Source organism: Ictidomys tridecemlineatus, chromosome 6 (genome assembly GCF_052094955.1).
Source record: "Ictidomys tridecemlineatus isolate mIctTri1 chromosome 6, mIctTri1.hap1, whole genome shotgun sequence".
Taxonomy (NCBI): Eukaryota; Metazoa; Chordata; class Mammalia; order Rodentia; family Sciuridae; genus Ictidomys; species Ictidomys tridecemlineatus.
Window position 1 is genome coordinate 47912583 of NC_135482.1, and position 16643 is coordinate 47929225.

Here is a 16643-nt window from a genome sequence, read left to right on the forward strand (position 1 = left end):
ACCAGGAAATTCAAGGTCCATGGGAGATTGACTAAGGATTGGCTCCTCCATGGCATAAGTTGAACCCAGGGAAGATCCCTAGGGTAAGTCTTCCAGTAAGAAATGGCAATTCCTAGGCCTGGGAGGTGCACTGATTCAAAATCTTTAGACCAATCGCCATTCAACAAATAATGTGGAGCTTATCTAAGCCTAAACTCCACCTCCAAGAGCTCCAGCTATAGGATTTCCTTTCACACTGCAGCAACCCAATCTGAGACTGCTGAGGAGGGAAGCCGAGAATCTTTTGAACTCTAATGGAAAAAATTCATAAGCTTTTCATCAAGATCTTGTTTTCTTTCTTTCTTTCTTTCTTTTTTCTTTTCTCTATTTAATTGTGACCTGAATAGTTCATGGACACTTATACATATTCGTAATTGTTTCTTTTTTCTCATTCTAACATTTTTTAAAGAAAATTATTTTTCATGGTTCAATATTTTTAGGATGTTTGATTAGTGTGTTTCAGTTCTGTTTTGTATTCTTTTATTTTTAATTTTTAAAATTTTTATTTCATATATTTTTTCTCTCACTTATCTGTTTTCCTTGATTCTCTTTCTTTCTTTTCTTTGCTAATAGCCAGTCTCTATTGTTCTCTCCTTCGATCTTCTTTTAATTTTTTATTTCTATTTTCTCTCCTCCTCCCTCATAATCATCACTTCCTACATCACTTCTGCTCTCTCTCTGTTCACCATTCAAAATTGTAAAACCTTTTGAAAACTTACTGTTTGTTCTGTGGGCAATAATTGATCACATCATTTCTGTTTATTGTGACAATTAACATTGTAGATGTCATAGCAGGAACTATTTGGTTTAATGCTGTATATCATTTGCATTGGTTGTTGTTATTATTTATTACCTTTTAAATGGTGAGGTAATGGAAATATTTAGGGACCTTATAGGTCCACAATGTAGAAACTCTGCTGTCTAGGATCCATATTGTTAGAAGGGTAGACACACAAACAACATGAAAAAGCAAGGGAATAAATCATCCCAAACAGACAATAATACTTCAATAATAGAATCCATCAACAACATAGTGGAAGAAACATCATGGAAGGATTTTGTAATGTTTATTGTTAAACTGGTCTGCCAGGTAAAGGAAAATGTAAGAAGCAAAATCAGAGAAAGAATACAGGACATGAAAGATCACTTCAGTAAATAAACATTCTAAAAAAAATCAAGCAGAAATGAAGGAACTAGTAAACCAAATTAAAAATTCAATGGAAAACATCACCAACAAACTAGACCACTTGGAAGATAGAGTTTCAGGCAATGAAGACAAACTATATAATCTTGAAAATAAAGGGTTGACCATGTTGAAAAGATGTTAAGAGACCATAAACAGAACTTACAAGAAATATGGGATAAAAGATTAAATGTAGGACTTATTGGAATAAATGAAAGCTTGGATATACAAACCAAAGGAATGCATGATCTTTTCAATAAAATAATATCAGAAATTTCCCCAAATCCTAAGAATGAAATGGAATATTAAATATAGGAGGCTTATAGGACCCCAAATGTACAAAATTACAACAGACCCACATCAAAGCACCTTATTATGAAAATGCCTAACACCCAGAATGGTAGAATTTTAAAGGCTTCCAGAGAAAAACAGCAGGTCACATTTACAGGGGAATAAATCTGGATCTCAGCTGATTTCTCAACCCAGATCCTAAAAGTTTGTAATAATATATATCATGTTCTGAAAGAAAGTGGATGCCAGCCAAGAATACTCTACCCAGCAAAATTAAACTTTAGAATTGATGATTGTTATGATTTGAATGTGAGTTGTCCCCCAAAAGCTATGTGTGAGACAATGCAAGAAGATTCAGAGAAGAAATGATTGGGTTATGAAAGCCTTAACCCAATCAGTGAATTAATCACCTGATGGGATTGAGTGGTGACTGAAGGCTGATGGGGTGTGGCTGGAGGAGGTGGGACATTGTGGGCATGGCTTTGGAGTATATATATTTGTATCTGGCAAGTGAAGTCTCTCTCTATTTCTCTCTCTCTCTCTCTCTCCCTGTTTTCTGATTATCATGTGAGCTGCTTTCCTCCACCACACTCTTCCACCATGATGTCCTGCCTCATCTCCAACTTGGAGGAATGGAGCCTGCTGTCTGTAGATTGAGATCTCTGAAACCCCCCAAATAATTTTTCCTCCCCTAATATGATTCTGGCCTTATATTTTAGTCACAGCAGTATATAAGCTAACTAAAACAGAAATTGGCACCAAGAAATGGGGTCATTGCTCTCACTAACCAAACCATGTGGTTCAAGAGCTATTGGAGCTTTCTGGAGTTTGTTGGAGGAATTTTGAGATATGTAGCATTGCAAACTGGAAATGGATTTGATTGTTGTAAGTTGAACTTAATGGCTGTTTCTGATGGGTAGCCTAAAGACCAGAATGCCAATAAGACAGTGGACAGTAAAAACAAGGCTCAAGTGTAAACGGAGGATATTACTGGTAATAGGACTAAAGGCCATTTATGTTATGCTCTGGCTGAGAAGTTGTCTGTATTTTGCCCATGTCTTGCGACTTTCTATGGGGCTGATTTTAAAAGTGATGGACTTCTCAATCTGGTAGAAGAAATGCCTAGGCTTCATAACATTCAGGAAGTGGCATGGGTATTGCAAGTGGCTTTTAGCCAAGTTTATTGTGATATTCAGAGAAGAAAACAGCAGGAAGATTTGAAAAACTTGGACTCGAAAGGCAGGAGTAAAACTGAGCCTAAGGGAGTTACAGTTGTTAAAGACATTACTGCCACTAAGAAAATCCTACAGCCTTTTTAGAGACAATAAAACAGATGACTTGAGGGCATCTCAGGAGCTGGCAAGACCACACCCATCTCAGGCTCAAGGGAATAAAAGTGAAAATTTCCTTGAGAAAAGATCATTGGGGAATCCTTCTTGCACAAGGGGAGCTAGGGAGTTTTTTCAACTTGTTCAGCCACCCAGACACTCGGATCCTTCTGCAGCCAGGGTCCCTGGAGGCTTGGCTGCTGCTCAAAATGGCAGCAGACCTTGGCATCAACCATGTGGTGCTGGTTCTGGAGGAATGCAGGATACTAGAGTCAGGAATTCATGGAATCTTCCACCAAGATTTCAAAGGAAATCCTGGGAGGCTAGGCAAAATGCAGCAGGGTCAGAGCCCTTGTAGGCAGCCCATAAAAGGGGAAATCATGGAGGTGTGAGGAGGAAGCTGAAGTTGCAATGAAGACCCCCAAGATTAAGAAATGTGAGTAACATGGGTCAACATCCTAGGAAGGTTGAAGAAATTGAGCAAAGGCAAGCCAACAGAAAGTCCACTTGGGCTGCAACCAACAAGGCCACAGGGTTGGAAGTACAGAAGCCCTTTGGAGAGGGCATCATGCCTTGTGCTGCAGATGCCAGATCCAGCCTGTAGGACCATTTTGTCCAGCTGGATTTCAGTCTTGCTTTGGTCTCATCCCATTTTTCTATGCCTCTATTTTTTGTAAATGGAAATGTTTACTCAGTGCCTTTTAATTTTACAGGAGTTCATAATGTGAGATTGCCTTAACCCTCAGAGAAGACTTTGGACTTGAACTTCAAGCAATCTTTGAACTGTTAAGACTACGGGGACTCTTGGGAATGGACTAAATGTATTTTGCATTGTCAGATGAGTGTGAGCTTTGGGGGGCCAGGAAAAGAATGTGAAAAGTTCACATGCAACCTAAAAGTTCACATGCAAGACAATTGCAAGAGGGTTCAGAGAAGAAATGATTGGATTACAAAAGCCTTAGCCCAATAAGTGAATTAATCACCTGTGGGGATTAATTGAGTGGTAACTGAAGGCTGGTGGGGTGGGGGTGGAGGAGGTGAGGCATTGGGGGTGTGACTTTGGGTTATATATTTGTATCTGGCAAGTGGAGTCTCTCTGCTTCCTGATTTTCATGTGAGCTACTTCCCTCCACTACATTCTTCCACCATGATGCTCTGCCTCACCTCTAGTCCTGAGGAATGAAGCCTGCTGAATTGAGACCTCTGAAACTCTGAGCCTCCAAATAAACTCTTACTTTAATATTGTTCTGGTCTGGTCTTTTAGTCACAGCAGTTAAAAAAGCTGACGAAAACAACAATGAAATAAAAACCTTCCATGATAAGCAAAAGTTAAAAAAAACTTACAACTAGAAAGCCTGCAGTATAAAACATACTCAAAGAGCTACTTCATGAAGAAGAAAGGAAAAATTATTCCATGAAATAGAAAAGAAGGAAACCCTTCCAAACTCATTCTATGAAGCTAGTATCACCCTGATACTGAAACCAGACAAAGACACATGAAGGAAAGAAAACTTCAGACCAATATCCCTGATGAACATAGATGCAAAAATACTTAATAAAATACTGGCAAATAGCATACAGAAATATATTAAAAAGATAGTGGACCGTGATCAAGTAGGGTTCATCCCAGGGATGAAAGGTTGGTTCAACATACAGAAATCAATAAATGTAATTCATGACATCGATAGACTGAAGAATCAAATGATTTTCTCAATAGATGTAGAAAAAGCATTTGACAAAATACAGTATCCATTTATACTCAAAACACTAGAAAAACTAGAGATAGTAGAAACATACCTCAACATTGTAAAAGTTATATATGTTAAACACAAGACAACATCATTCTAAACAGAGAAAACTGAAAACATTCCCTCTAAATACTGGAACAAGACAGAGATGACCTCTGTCACCATTTCTATTCACTATAGTTCTTGAAACTCTAGCCAGAGCAATTAGACAAAAGAAAGAAATTTAAGGGATACAAATAGGAAAAGAAGAGTTCAAAATATTCCGATTGCCAACAAAATGGTTCTATATTTAGGAGACCCTAAAAACTCCACCAGAAAACTTTTAGTACTCATAAACAAATTCAGCAAAGTAGCAGGATATAAAATTAATGCCCATCAATCAATTGCATTCCTAGACACCAATGAAGAATCAGACAAAAGATAAATTAGGAAAACTACTCCATTCACAATAGCCTCAAGAAAATAAAATGCTTGGGGAAAAAATCTAACAATAGAGATGAAAGTCCTTTATAAAGGACTACACAATACTAAAGAAAGGAAAAAAGACCTTAGAAGATGGAAAGATCTCCCATGTTCTTGGGTAGACAGAATTAATATTTCTCAAAATGGCCATACTACCAAAAGCACTATACAGATTTAATGCAATTCCCATTAAAATTCCAATGATGTTTTTCAGAGAAAACGGCATGAAATTCATTTGGAAAAATGAATTAACAAAGCAATTCTTAGTGAGAAAGGTGAAGCAGGAGGCATCACAATGCTAGACCTAAATTATAGTGCAGAACTGGGGTAACAAAAATGTCATGGTATTGGCACCAAAACAGACATGAAGACTAATGGGACAGAATAGAAGTCATAGAGGCAAACCCATAGAAATATAGTCATCTCATACTAGACAAAGGTGCCATAAACATACACTGGAGAAAAAATAGCTTCTTCAACAAATGGTTCTGGGAAAACTGGAAATCCATATGTAGTAGAATAAAATTTAACCCCTATCTATCACCCTGAAGAAGACTCAATTCAAAGTTGATTAGGGACCAAGGCATTAGACCAGAGACCCCACACCTACTAGAAGAAAATGTAGGTCCAACCTTTCATCACATCAGCTTAAGAACCAACTTCCTCGGTAAGACTCCAAAAGTGCAGGAAATGAAATAGATATCAATAAATGGGATTGTATCAAATTAAAAAGTTTCCCCACAGTGAAGGAAACAATCAATGATATTCCTTCAAAAGCCCAAACAAAATATGAGGCCTCATCCTGAAATGAGGTGGCTTCAAGGACATGTTATTTCTGGCTAGAAGTGTGCAGTCACCTGACCTGAAACCACATTATGTAGAATGGTTGGTGGGGTTTTTTAGTGATGGCATATTCAGAATCTTCAATCCCTAACTTGACTCTCTTAGAAATATTTAGAAACCTTGGAAATTAATGTTGGTTTTGTATAATAATGAATTTCTAGGTGAATTAATAGATTTAATAAAAGTATAGATATATCTCTCTCTCCATCTACCTATCTATCTATAAGAATGCAGCCCCCAAAGCTCCAATTATAAAACTATCTGCCATTTTCCTTGTAAAGCAAAACTACTCTAAAGATGGAGAACCACCAAGGTACCTAATACTCCCAGCCTCCTCAGTCCATTGTAAACAAGCTCCTCTTCAATCTGTTTACTAACACTACAGTCTCAGGGGCATTCATGGCCTCTCCTCTGTAGCAATTTTCCACCATCCTTCAGTGATTTCACTCTTTGCTTTTGTCCACTTTCTTGCTGTCCTTTCTCTAACTCTTCATTCGCTCATGCTGAAAATGAAATTGCTTCCCAGGCATTTATCCATAGCTCTTTTCTTAATCTACATGTGCTCCTTGGGAGTTCTTCTAAATCCTGGCTCCAACTACCATTTATATATCTATGATTCACACATGCTCATGTTCTGCTTTACTGCTTTTTCAAGTTTCCTGCTAGTCATAACAAATCATTGAAGTTAAAATTTTTAGAAATAAAATGCTCCTACTGTATCCCCCCACTAACACATGTCCCCATTTGAGGTGTTGGGGGGGGGGTAAATAAAATACCAGTGTGGATGTTTTCAACTCTATCATAAAACCCAAACTCAATTATTTTAACAATAAGGAAAATATATTATTTCACACAATGAGAATTTTGGAGAGAGCCCAGTACCTTGGTTAGTTAACTCAGAGGATAAATGACCTCAAGCAAGACCCAGCTTCTTTCTATTTTTACTTTCTGCTATTCTTGCTCTGTTGGTTTAATCCTTAGGCTAGTCACTCGTGAGATGGCTTCCTAATTCCAGACATCACAGCCAGATAGGATGATAACTGTTTGAAAAAGATAGGGGCCATTTCTTTTCCTGTGTGGTTTCTTGTCAGCAAAGAAAATCTGCCCCAGGAGTGGAGATTACTCGCTTATCTCCGTGGCCAGAATTGCATCACATGCACTTTCCAATATCATCTACTATAAAATAAAAATGGAGGAATCAGTGTGCTGAGCCTGCCTCCCTTGCCCCACCTTGAGAAAGGTGGGTGTCTGAGACAAGCAAGAATTCTTTTTGAAAATAGAGGAAGTATTGAATCAGTAATGATTAGGTTTGGATGGTATGAACAAAGACCCAATGCAAGAGGCGTTTAAAATTTATGAAGAAATCTAAAGGCAGATAAGTGTCTTGGCTTCCTGAAATGAAGAGGGATATTAGAGATTCCTTCCGAGCTTTCTGCTCTTCTATATGAGCCTTCCATACCACAGTCCAGCTACCTCTTCTGCATTCTAGGCAGCAGGATTAAGGAAATAAAAGAGAAGGGCCCAGCCTCTCCCTTTGTGGTACGGGGATTGAACTCAGGGGTGCTCAACCAGTGGGCAACATCCACACCATTTTTCATTTTCATTTTGAGACAGGGTCTCTTTAAATTTCTGAGGCTGGCCTTGAACTTGTGATGCTCCTGACTCAGCCTCCTGAGTTATTGGGGCTACAGGTGTGTGCCACTATACCCAGATACAACCTCTCTCTTTTAAGGAGAGCTCCTAGATATTTCAGATAAGATTTGTGCTTACATTGTAAAGGAGAGTTGCTAAATGCCATCTTCAGCTTGTTCAGGGCTTTGTTACCAAGGAATGAGGTCTACTGGGAGGTAACCAGCAACTTTTCTATGGTGTGAATGGCTGCACAGGCAGCCAACTGAATCTGCTGCTCTCACCATTCTCCCAAGCCATTCAAGCTCGAATCCAAACATTTTAAATTAGTTAAGATACTGAAGGGGACACTGAGCCCCAGTGATTTATTCTACAACACATTTAGCAAACTTTTTCCTTTATCTCAAATCCTACTGCCGTTGATCAGATCTTGTGCCATCTGGATGTTGTAACAGCTTCCTACCAGTCTCTCTATCTCCACACTTCCTACTGCAGACTACTCCACACATTTCCTCCAAGTTCTTTCTTAAACCCATTAAATGCCAAGTTTTTGGCCTTGCAAATCTTTCAATGAAATTGACACAGGTGCAATAAAATAAATTGGAAATAATAATCTAGAGCTTACATATCCCTCCTTACCATTAAGAATGAACATACAGATTATTCTATAAATAGAACACTGGAACAGTACAGTATATACACACATAAGCCATCCAACATATATAACATTGGAAAATATGATATCCATTTGTACATTACACATTATACAAAGAAGTGACTTTCACGACCTGTTCAACAATTAATTTGAAGGAAAGAAGTAAAACACTTGAAACAAACAGAGCATTACATTTTTTGACAATATGTTGCCAGTTTTACATGATAATGCTTGCTTTGACATCAGCTGTTCTTGCCCTTTGAGAATTATACAGCTTCTCAGGTCCTGTCTGATATCTTAGATAATACTAAGTCTGGGCATGCTGTGCTTTCTTCCTCTCTTTGCTTTGATCGTTTTAGGTATGCCAAGCAGATGTCTCTCAAAATTCAACAAATCTATGAGTTATTTCTTGTCTTTGTTCACAAATTCATGAATAATCAATTATTTATTTATTTACTGGCTTTTTAAAATAGTTTTACTAAGGAGGCATAACTTGCATAAATCATAAAATTCACTCGATGTTAGTTGACAGTGATTTTTGGCATATTTATACAGTTGTGCAACAATCACAATTAGGTTTTGAAACATTTCCATCAATTTCAAAAAATATAAACCATGCATTTATAATATACATGTCAATTATTCAAATGAACAAAGGTCAGTACCATTTTTTAACTCTAGTAGAAGTTGAATATTTTAACCAACCAATCGTGTTTCTTCATACCAGCATTGAAATTGCTTAAGTACCTACTACCTTTGGTTGAGGCACATTGGTTCTACTCTTTATTTCTTTTTTCCATTATTGAACTTTGCCAACGGGTACCATTATCAAGTTCATTCCAACAATAACAGATTTATTATCTAGCCATTTTACAATGAGAATCTGTATCAAATGTGTAATCATACAACCCTCTTGCTTGACTTTCATCAATGTTGTCAGTTTCTGAGCACACTGATTTTATCTGTTTTCCCTCATGGTGCCTATAGGTTGTAATGCAATATTTTAAAGATGTACCAACCAGTTATAACCAATGAATAGGTTGCTGAAAAAATTCAGTGTGATTATGGATTCTTGACTGTTTACATCATTTGTAGAACTGCCTTATTCCCAAGCAAAAGAACATTATTTGGTCCCTTTTAAGCACTTTTTCCACAATACAAATCAAAATTCTAGCAATATCCCAGTACACCACACAATGCCCAGAATTTATAACCAAATCTTAAACACTTATCTCTTATAACTTTTTTCAGTAAGCGATATCCATAATATGTGCTAATCTTTTCAATAACTATTATGTATTCTTCAAAAATAGCCAAAATTTTACCAAAATATTCGTTTTTCTCAGGCATTCAGTTTAAGTGTTTTTCCTAATATATTCTTTGGAATATGAAAGCAGCTCACAAATGATCACTTGTCAACAAATGACCACCAGCAGCAATACACTCAAGTTCACCAGGCAGCAGTGGAGTACACAGCACATTTCCATACAGTGCACATTGTCCCCATGTCCTCTTACTAGGATGGCTACTTTAATGTTGATAATCTGAAATATAGTGCATTTCCCCAAATAAAATGACAACCTAGCTCCAAAAATACTTTCATGAATGCATTCCTTATGTTACATCAGTTATACATGTAATATTATGTTCTCTTGAACATTTAGTGAAAGTAACTTTTGCAGTAAAGTTTATGCCATTTTCATGATGAATTTAAAAATATTTTCAAACTCTCCAATCATTCAGCTATTACTTTTCTAAAAAACATGGAACTCTTGAGGCTGGGGCTGGGGCTCAGCGATAGTGCACTTGCCTGGCACGTGTGGGGCACTGGGTTCGATTCTCAGCACTGCATATACATAAAGATCTATCAACAACTAAAAAATAAAACTAAAAAATTTTTTAAAAATGGAATTCTAGAAGTATAATATCTTGAAGTCACCATTAAGTGGCTTAGATAGCTCAATTTAAGTTTTTTATAGGTTTTCCACATTTAGGACAATGGCACAAGATGTTAGACACAACTGTGATCCACTGAAACCATTACAGCAGCACTCTTGCTTATGGAATAACACTAGCCTGCTTGGTATGCCAAAGAAAATCCTCAATACACTGACCTCAACCAACTTCCCACCAGCAAAAAGCCTTTTACAGCCATCCGTGTAATGCTGATATTTTTTAAAATTTCAATTTTGATAAAGTATTATGGTATGTGCTTGCCAAATCATTTTCCTCTTCTTTAAAAGGCTGCCAAACACTTTTGGCCAGTGAGATTTGAATGTGCTTTCCTAAGTTGTATATATTCTGCAATGTGTGGTTTATTCCAATATGGTCTTTCTGTCAGTCATTTATTTTGATGGTCTGGCAAACAATTTGGACCCAAGATGGCTAATTAGAGATATGTATGTTGTATCCTTGAACTGATCACAAAGGAATAGGGGAAAATAATTCCCTGGACTTAACATTCAGGTATCTGCAAGGCAACAATGGAAACTCCATAGAGTAATGGCCATCAGATCATTAGGGATTGGTGAAATTCTCTTGACATTTGAGAAGTGGATGTATACAGTATTTTGTTCAATTGAACATTTAGTAAAAGCAACTTTTGCAATAAAGTTTATGCTGACCAGGAGGATTTACCAGCATTTTTATGTTGGAAAATGCTTAGACTGGACACACATCATGACTCCAGAAGTAGAAGACAATAAAAGAGAATTACCAGAGCAGGAAACTGGAAACACATTTTCACAAATTTATGCTGTAACAACCTGTATATATGGATTTAGTGAGTGCCTTTATTTCTAGGAGTGTATCCTGTGTTCAAGTACTTATAGGAAGAAACAGATTGATCATAAAATTCATAAAGATTATGGGTAAAAACACCCACATATGTAAACCCATTCTGAGGGACTGTAGCTACATATTCATGTGTCTGTGTAGCTATTTTTAAAAATTTTAAATGACAGAGAAATTGCAAAAATTGATACATTGCTACTAGGTGATCCTGAGATCCAATCTGAGCTTTGAGGATTTTTCCAATCATATGCTGTATAGCAAAGGGATTCAATTTAGGATCATGTGTTGTATCTACTTTTCAGTCTATTTGGATTCCTTCAGTCTGAGACTGAATTAACCATTCTTATTTTATTTAATGAAAAATAATCTGTTGTTATCATGCCTTATTTTGATCTCAAATTGTTCCATACTTGGCCAGTGGAAGCCCTTTCAAGCAGGCTCCTCTAAATTCTGACACATCCCATCATTCTGTGAGTATTTTTTGCTTTCTAAAACAACTGAATGTCCAAGTTATCTTGTAATTTCCCTGCTTTGAACCTGAAATGGTATTGAGAAACCAAGATCTGGGCATTAGGGCTGTTCATTCCTTTGAGGTATCACATCTCAGAAAAGGCTAAACAATTGATGTGTATATGCATGCTCAAAGCTCAAATCTATATTTATATCTTTCTACATATGAATTCACACCAGTACGTCCCATTCTAACCCAGTACTATATGGCTCATTTTAATTGTCAATTAATATATTATAATTCTGTTCTCTGACAATGAAAAACCTTATTATCAAGACTTTTATTTATTGAGCCATTGGATCAACTCCTCCTTCATATGCTCAATTTTCTCTCCTTCCCACCTCCCAACCACCTGGATGCTTCCTCACCCCTTGCCTGGACACACCCAAACATGCATTTTTCCTCATCTTACTTGGGCTCTGATACCCTACTCTGGACAACCATTACCATTACCTCTTCTCACCTTACCCAAAACTCAGATTTCCTTTTTACTCCTAGACTCCAACCTCCTGGACAATCCTCTCACCATTCCTGGCTCCATGGTCTATATCTACTCATTTCCCTTTATCTTTCACCCCCTTTAGGCTTTGCTACCCCATGCTGGGCTGCTGCTCCTGCTGCTACTATATCTAATAAGTACCTGCCTGAATTGGTCCTGACTAGTGGATTTTGGAATAATTATTCAGGAAATAAGGGAGAGAAGTAAGGAACAAAGATAGAAGAGAGGAAGGAAGTGAGGAAAGGAAAGAAAGGAGTTTTGAGTTTTTATAAGTAAGGTTATTTACCTTTTCATAAATTTGGAAAATTAATATCTTTCAACCTCAAAATCACTTAAGAACATTGCATCTTTCTACCAGAGCTTCTCCTCTGTCACAAGACACCTTGTGTTCTGTGGCATTGGAATTGACATAAGTATTTGGGGAAATAGCTAAGAAACTGAATTTTTGTATATTTAATTTGGATATAGTGGAATATATATTATATACTTATATTTATTTTGCTAAATTAAAAGCACCCATGTGACTTGAACAAAGTGAAACAAATCTATTGCATTATAACATGCCACTATGCAGCATTTGCAATCAAAGACTGTGATAAGTCAGCTGCTATAAAGATGAAGATAAAGATCTTTTTAAAAATTTATTCTAATTTGTAATACAGGACAGCAGTGTGCATTTCAATTCATAGTACACATATGGAGCATAATTTTTCATGTCTCTGGTTGTACACAAAGTAGAGTTACACCATTCATGTCTTCATACATGTACTTAGAGTAATGATGTCCACACAGGAGTGGCAGCTGAAGGTCTTGCACATGGGCAGTGGCCGGGTGTCTTACATGGGATCAGAGGCCAGAATTCCTGCACAAATGGCAGCCAGGTGTCCTCTGTGGGTGCTGATGCTGATGATCCTGCTTGGGCAGCATAGTGGGAGGTCCTGTGTGGTCAAGTGGCCAGAAGTCCTGCACTGATGCTGAGGCATGGAGACCTGCACGGGCACAGCGGTCATAAATCCTGAGTGGGAGCAGATGACAGGGCCCTCTAATAACTTGCAGAGAAACAGTATTCCCACTCCTTGAATCCCAGGTCATGGAGCAACACAGAATGCAGCCTCCCTCTAGCCTGCCATCTTGGATCTCTAAGGATAAAGATCTTATTGTTCAGATCATCAATAAGTTTGCAGCATGTCTTGTATGCTGCTAATTCCTTAATCTTGTTGAAGAAAAAGATGGCCCCATTATTCCTGAGGTTGCTGATTACTTTGATATTTTGTAAGTTGTATGGTTTTCAGCTCATCTCCTAAAGTGGGGTATTTAAATTTGGATTTTTTTTTTGGTGGGGGGTGTTAAATGCAGCAACCTGGTTTTGCCCATTTATAGAACTATTCAAGATGCAAAGAAGATATAAACAAAAGTTTATTCACAATTTAATAAAGCTCAAAAAACCATTAGGAACATCTTAAAACAACAAGTAAGAAATTACAGATTTCTGATTTAGATGTATATGAAAACACCTTTAATCATCTGTAAGGCTATTTAGTAAAGAAATATAAAATATTCAAATAAAATCAATAAAATACAAAACATGATAAAGCAATGTGATAAAATCTATAGAAATTATTTTGTCACTTAAAAGGCAATTTATTCTTAAGAGATAAATTTTGAATAAAATTAATAAAAGGTTTTAGACCTTGTTTGATAATCTAATTAATTAAAAGGAGTGAAGCATGTGGACATAGTGAAAAACTATTAAATTTATTGCTGATGTGACACAAAATAACTGACATCAAGGAAAATAAAATAAAGCTCATGATATACCACCATAATGAAGACATTAATGACAACAGCCTAATGATATCATTAATTCAAAGAGACTTAAAGATTAGCCACTGTTGGGGAAAAAAAAAAGCTAGAAAAGCCTTGAAATCTTATAACTCATGCATAAAAGACACTTGATAGATGTTTCCCCAGATTTGACATAATACTCCTAAAAATTTACATGTCTTTGCTAACAAGAGTTGTGAAATTGGAATATATTATTTTAAACCAGTAATAATAAAAATCAAATGTAATCAATATAGCTGTTGTCATATGAAAAAGCTATTAAATAATATATCCCTGTAAGATGTTGGGAAGTATTACAGAGTTATGTTAGAATGCTATAAATACAGTATTATTTTATTTCCCTGAAAGCATCCATATATCTTATCTGTAATAAGGTACATAATCATATCCACTGTCCTCCAATGGTGGAAAGCTCCTTAAAGGCATAGTGCAACATTGTTACTCAGGAAGATTTAGTAAATACTGGTGACAAATGAATTTATGAATGAGTTGTAATATGACACAACAGAGTGAAATTGTAGGATTTATAGATGTCAATAATCAGAGAGAGTATAATGCTTTCTTTGTTATCTTGCTCCTTAGATTCCTAGGTCTTCTCTGAGTTCTTTTGTGCCTATAGTACAACTCTTAAGGATGTTTTTCTATTGATGGAAAAACACTTGCATCTTCTCAAACTGTTGTTAAGGTATCTCTTACAAAAAGGAAATTTAGGGGGTGTGTATTGGGAAGAGAAAGCAGGTTCCACAATGCTCAGGAGGAGCTTATCATTTCTTTGTATTGTGAACAGAGAAATAGAAATTTCTTTCATTTCCTGATCTATACAATTGTGTGTTAACTTCCTTCCCTTCATATACAATGAGCTTTTTTTCTCCTGGTTGCTTTCTTTCTTTCTTTCTTTTTTTTTTCCTTTTTCTTTTTTTTTTTTTTTGGTATCTGGGATTGAACTCAGAGACACTTGACCACTGAGTCACATCCCCAGCCCTTTTTGGTATTTTGTTTATGGATAGGGTCTCACTGAGTTACTTAGGGCCTGGCTAAGTTGCTTAGTCTTGCTTTGAACTTACCATCCTCCTGCCTCAGCCTCCCAAGCCACTGGGATTACAGGTATGCACCACCACACCCAGCAGTTTTCCCCTCTCTTTGCAATATATTTCACTTCCTCTCTAATATTTAGCACATTCACTCTTTCTTTGTTTCGACTCTTGTACTGTTTAATGCCAACACACATGTAACTGCCGAAGCCATTTGTCAGGCCTGCCTATTGCTGCAGTTCCTGTTGTCACGTCATTGGTTCATGTCCAGGCAGACTTGCACAAAGCCATACCTGTCTTTGCTCAGGCTTTTGATGCATATTGTGTCCTAGATTGGATATGTCACCCCTCCCAGGATTCTCCTGTCCATCACCTTCTGCTGTACATTGCAAAATTAATTGGAGCTTCCATCATTCATCAACAACATGTTCCCCATTGTATTTCTGAAGAGTATTTATTGAAATGGGAGCAGCCCTTTTATCAGTGAGTGGTTTCATTATTGCCTTGTGCTTTCACTCAGTATTCATTTATGCATGTATTTACTCAGCAAACTATAATTGAGCACTTCATATGCATTAGTGACCATTAAGATATTGAAAGTACAAAAATTCATAGGATGGGACTTTGTCCATCAGAAATTCTGTCTGTAATTAAGGAGCTATGGAAAATAGGGACATTGAAGTCAATAAAACTTGGATTGTATCCTAACTCTACCTTCAACTAATTTTGAAAAAGTTAAACATATATGGTCTTAGATTAATAAGAGAAAAACCAATATCTACATCCCACTGTTGTTTGATTCAATATCATCATTTTCAAAGCATCGTTAAGTGATAGTTTAGGGAAGAGAGGGTTCATGTGTGATGTTTGTGTGAACATCCCAGGGTTTTGTTCATATTAATGGGAAGCACGCCTTTTTAATTCCAAAGAAATGAAACAGCTAGAACTACAAAGAGGCACCAAAGACAAGAAGTGGTCCCAATGCCAGATCCCAGTTGAGCACAAGAACACAAAAGAAGCTGACCTGATGCAGGGCTTAAATATCTCCCTGTTCCCTCTTGCCCAGCATCAGGCTCCAGGTTCAGAGCTGACAGCAGCCTCCAGAGTGGCCTCAATATTGACAGAACACAGGAAGTGGTGACTCTGGGTAGAGTGGGGCTTCTCAGGTTCCTTACTTCTAGGCACTTAGTTTAGTGATGACCTTGACATCAGCACTCAGCTGCTACAGGTGGGGTCAATGATCTACCCACTGATTCAGAAGGAAGTGTGAGTCTAGGGCTGGGGCACAGGAGGGAAGCTGGATTCCAGAATGATTTTTTTTTTTTTTTGTGCAGTCAGCCAGTTTCATAGTCAGGAATTCATCTGCTCATGTGCAGAACTGCAAGCCAGATGGTTGGCTGGATTTATGTATATTCCACCCTCACAATTCTTCAAGGTGTTATTGTCCCTGTTTTACAGATGAGGAGTCCAAGTTCAGAGAAAAGATCAATACGTTCTCCATGATCACACAGGGAGGAAACTTGGATTGCAACCTGAGGGTCTGACATAGCCGGACTGCTTTCAGCTCCCACCTTGTGAGTACTTAGCTTTATGGAATGGATTTTGAATGGATCCAGGGCCTGATTTCTCCTTCATAGTGCCCAAGAGATTCAAATATGGGCACTTAAAGTTTTCATGGCTATTACTTACTTTGTCATCTCCTGAGGAGGGCAGTGGAAATGTGGATTATACCCTGGGGAATTGCTGGAAGTGCTGCTTAATGACCTTACCCACTTCAGATAACTCC

The 16643-nt window shown here is 37.3% G+C and overlaps 1 protein-coding gene across 1 annotated transcript in view; it reads left to right on the plus strand.

Annotated features, from left to right (window-relative positions):
• The first annotated feature begins 16332 nt into the window (after window positions 1-16332).
• Window positions 16333-16643, plus strand: part of Grip1 (glutamate receptor interacting protein 1) — a 666343-nt gene continuing 666032 nt past the window's right edge. Inside the window, exon 1 of the mRNA XM_078053199.1 lies at window positions 16333-16431. The gene's annotated coding sequence lies outside the window, so the exon portion shown is untranslated. The remainder of the gene's footprint in view (window positions 16432-16643) is intronic.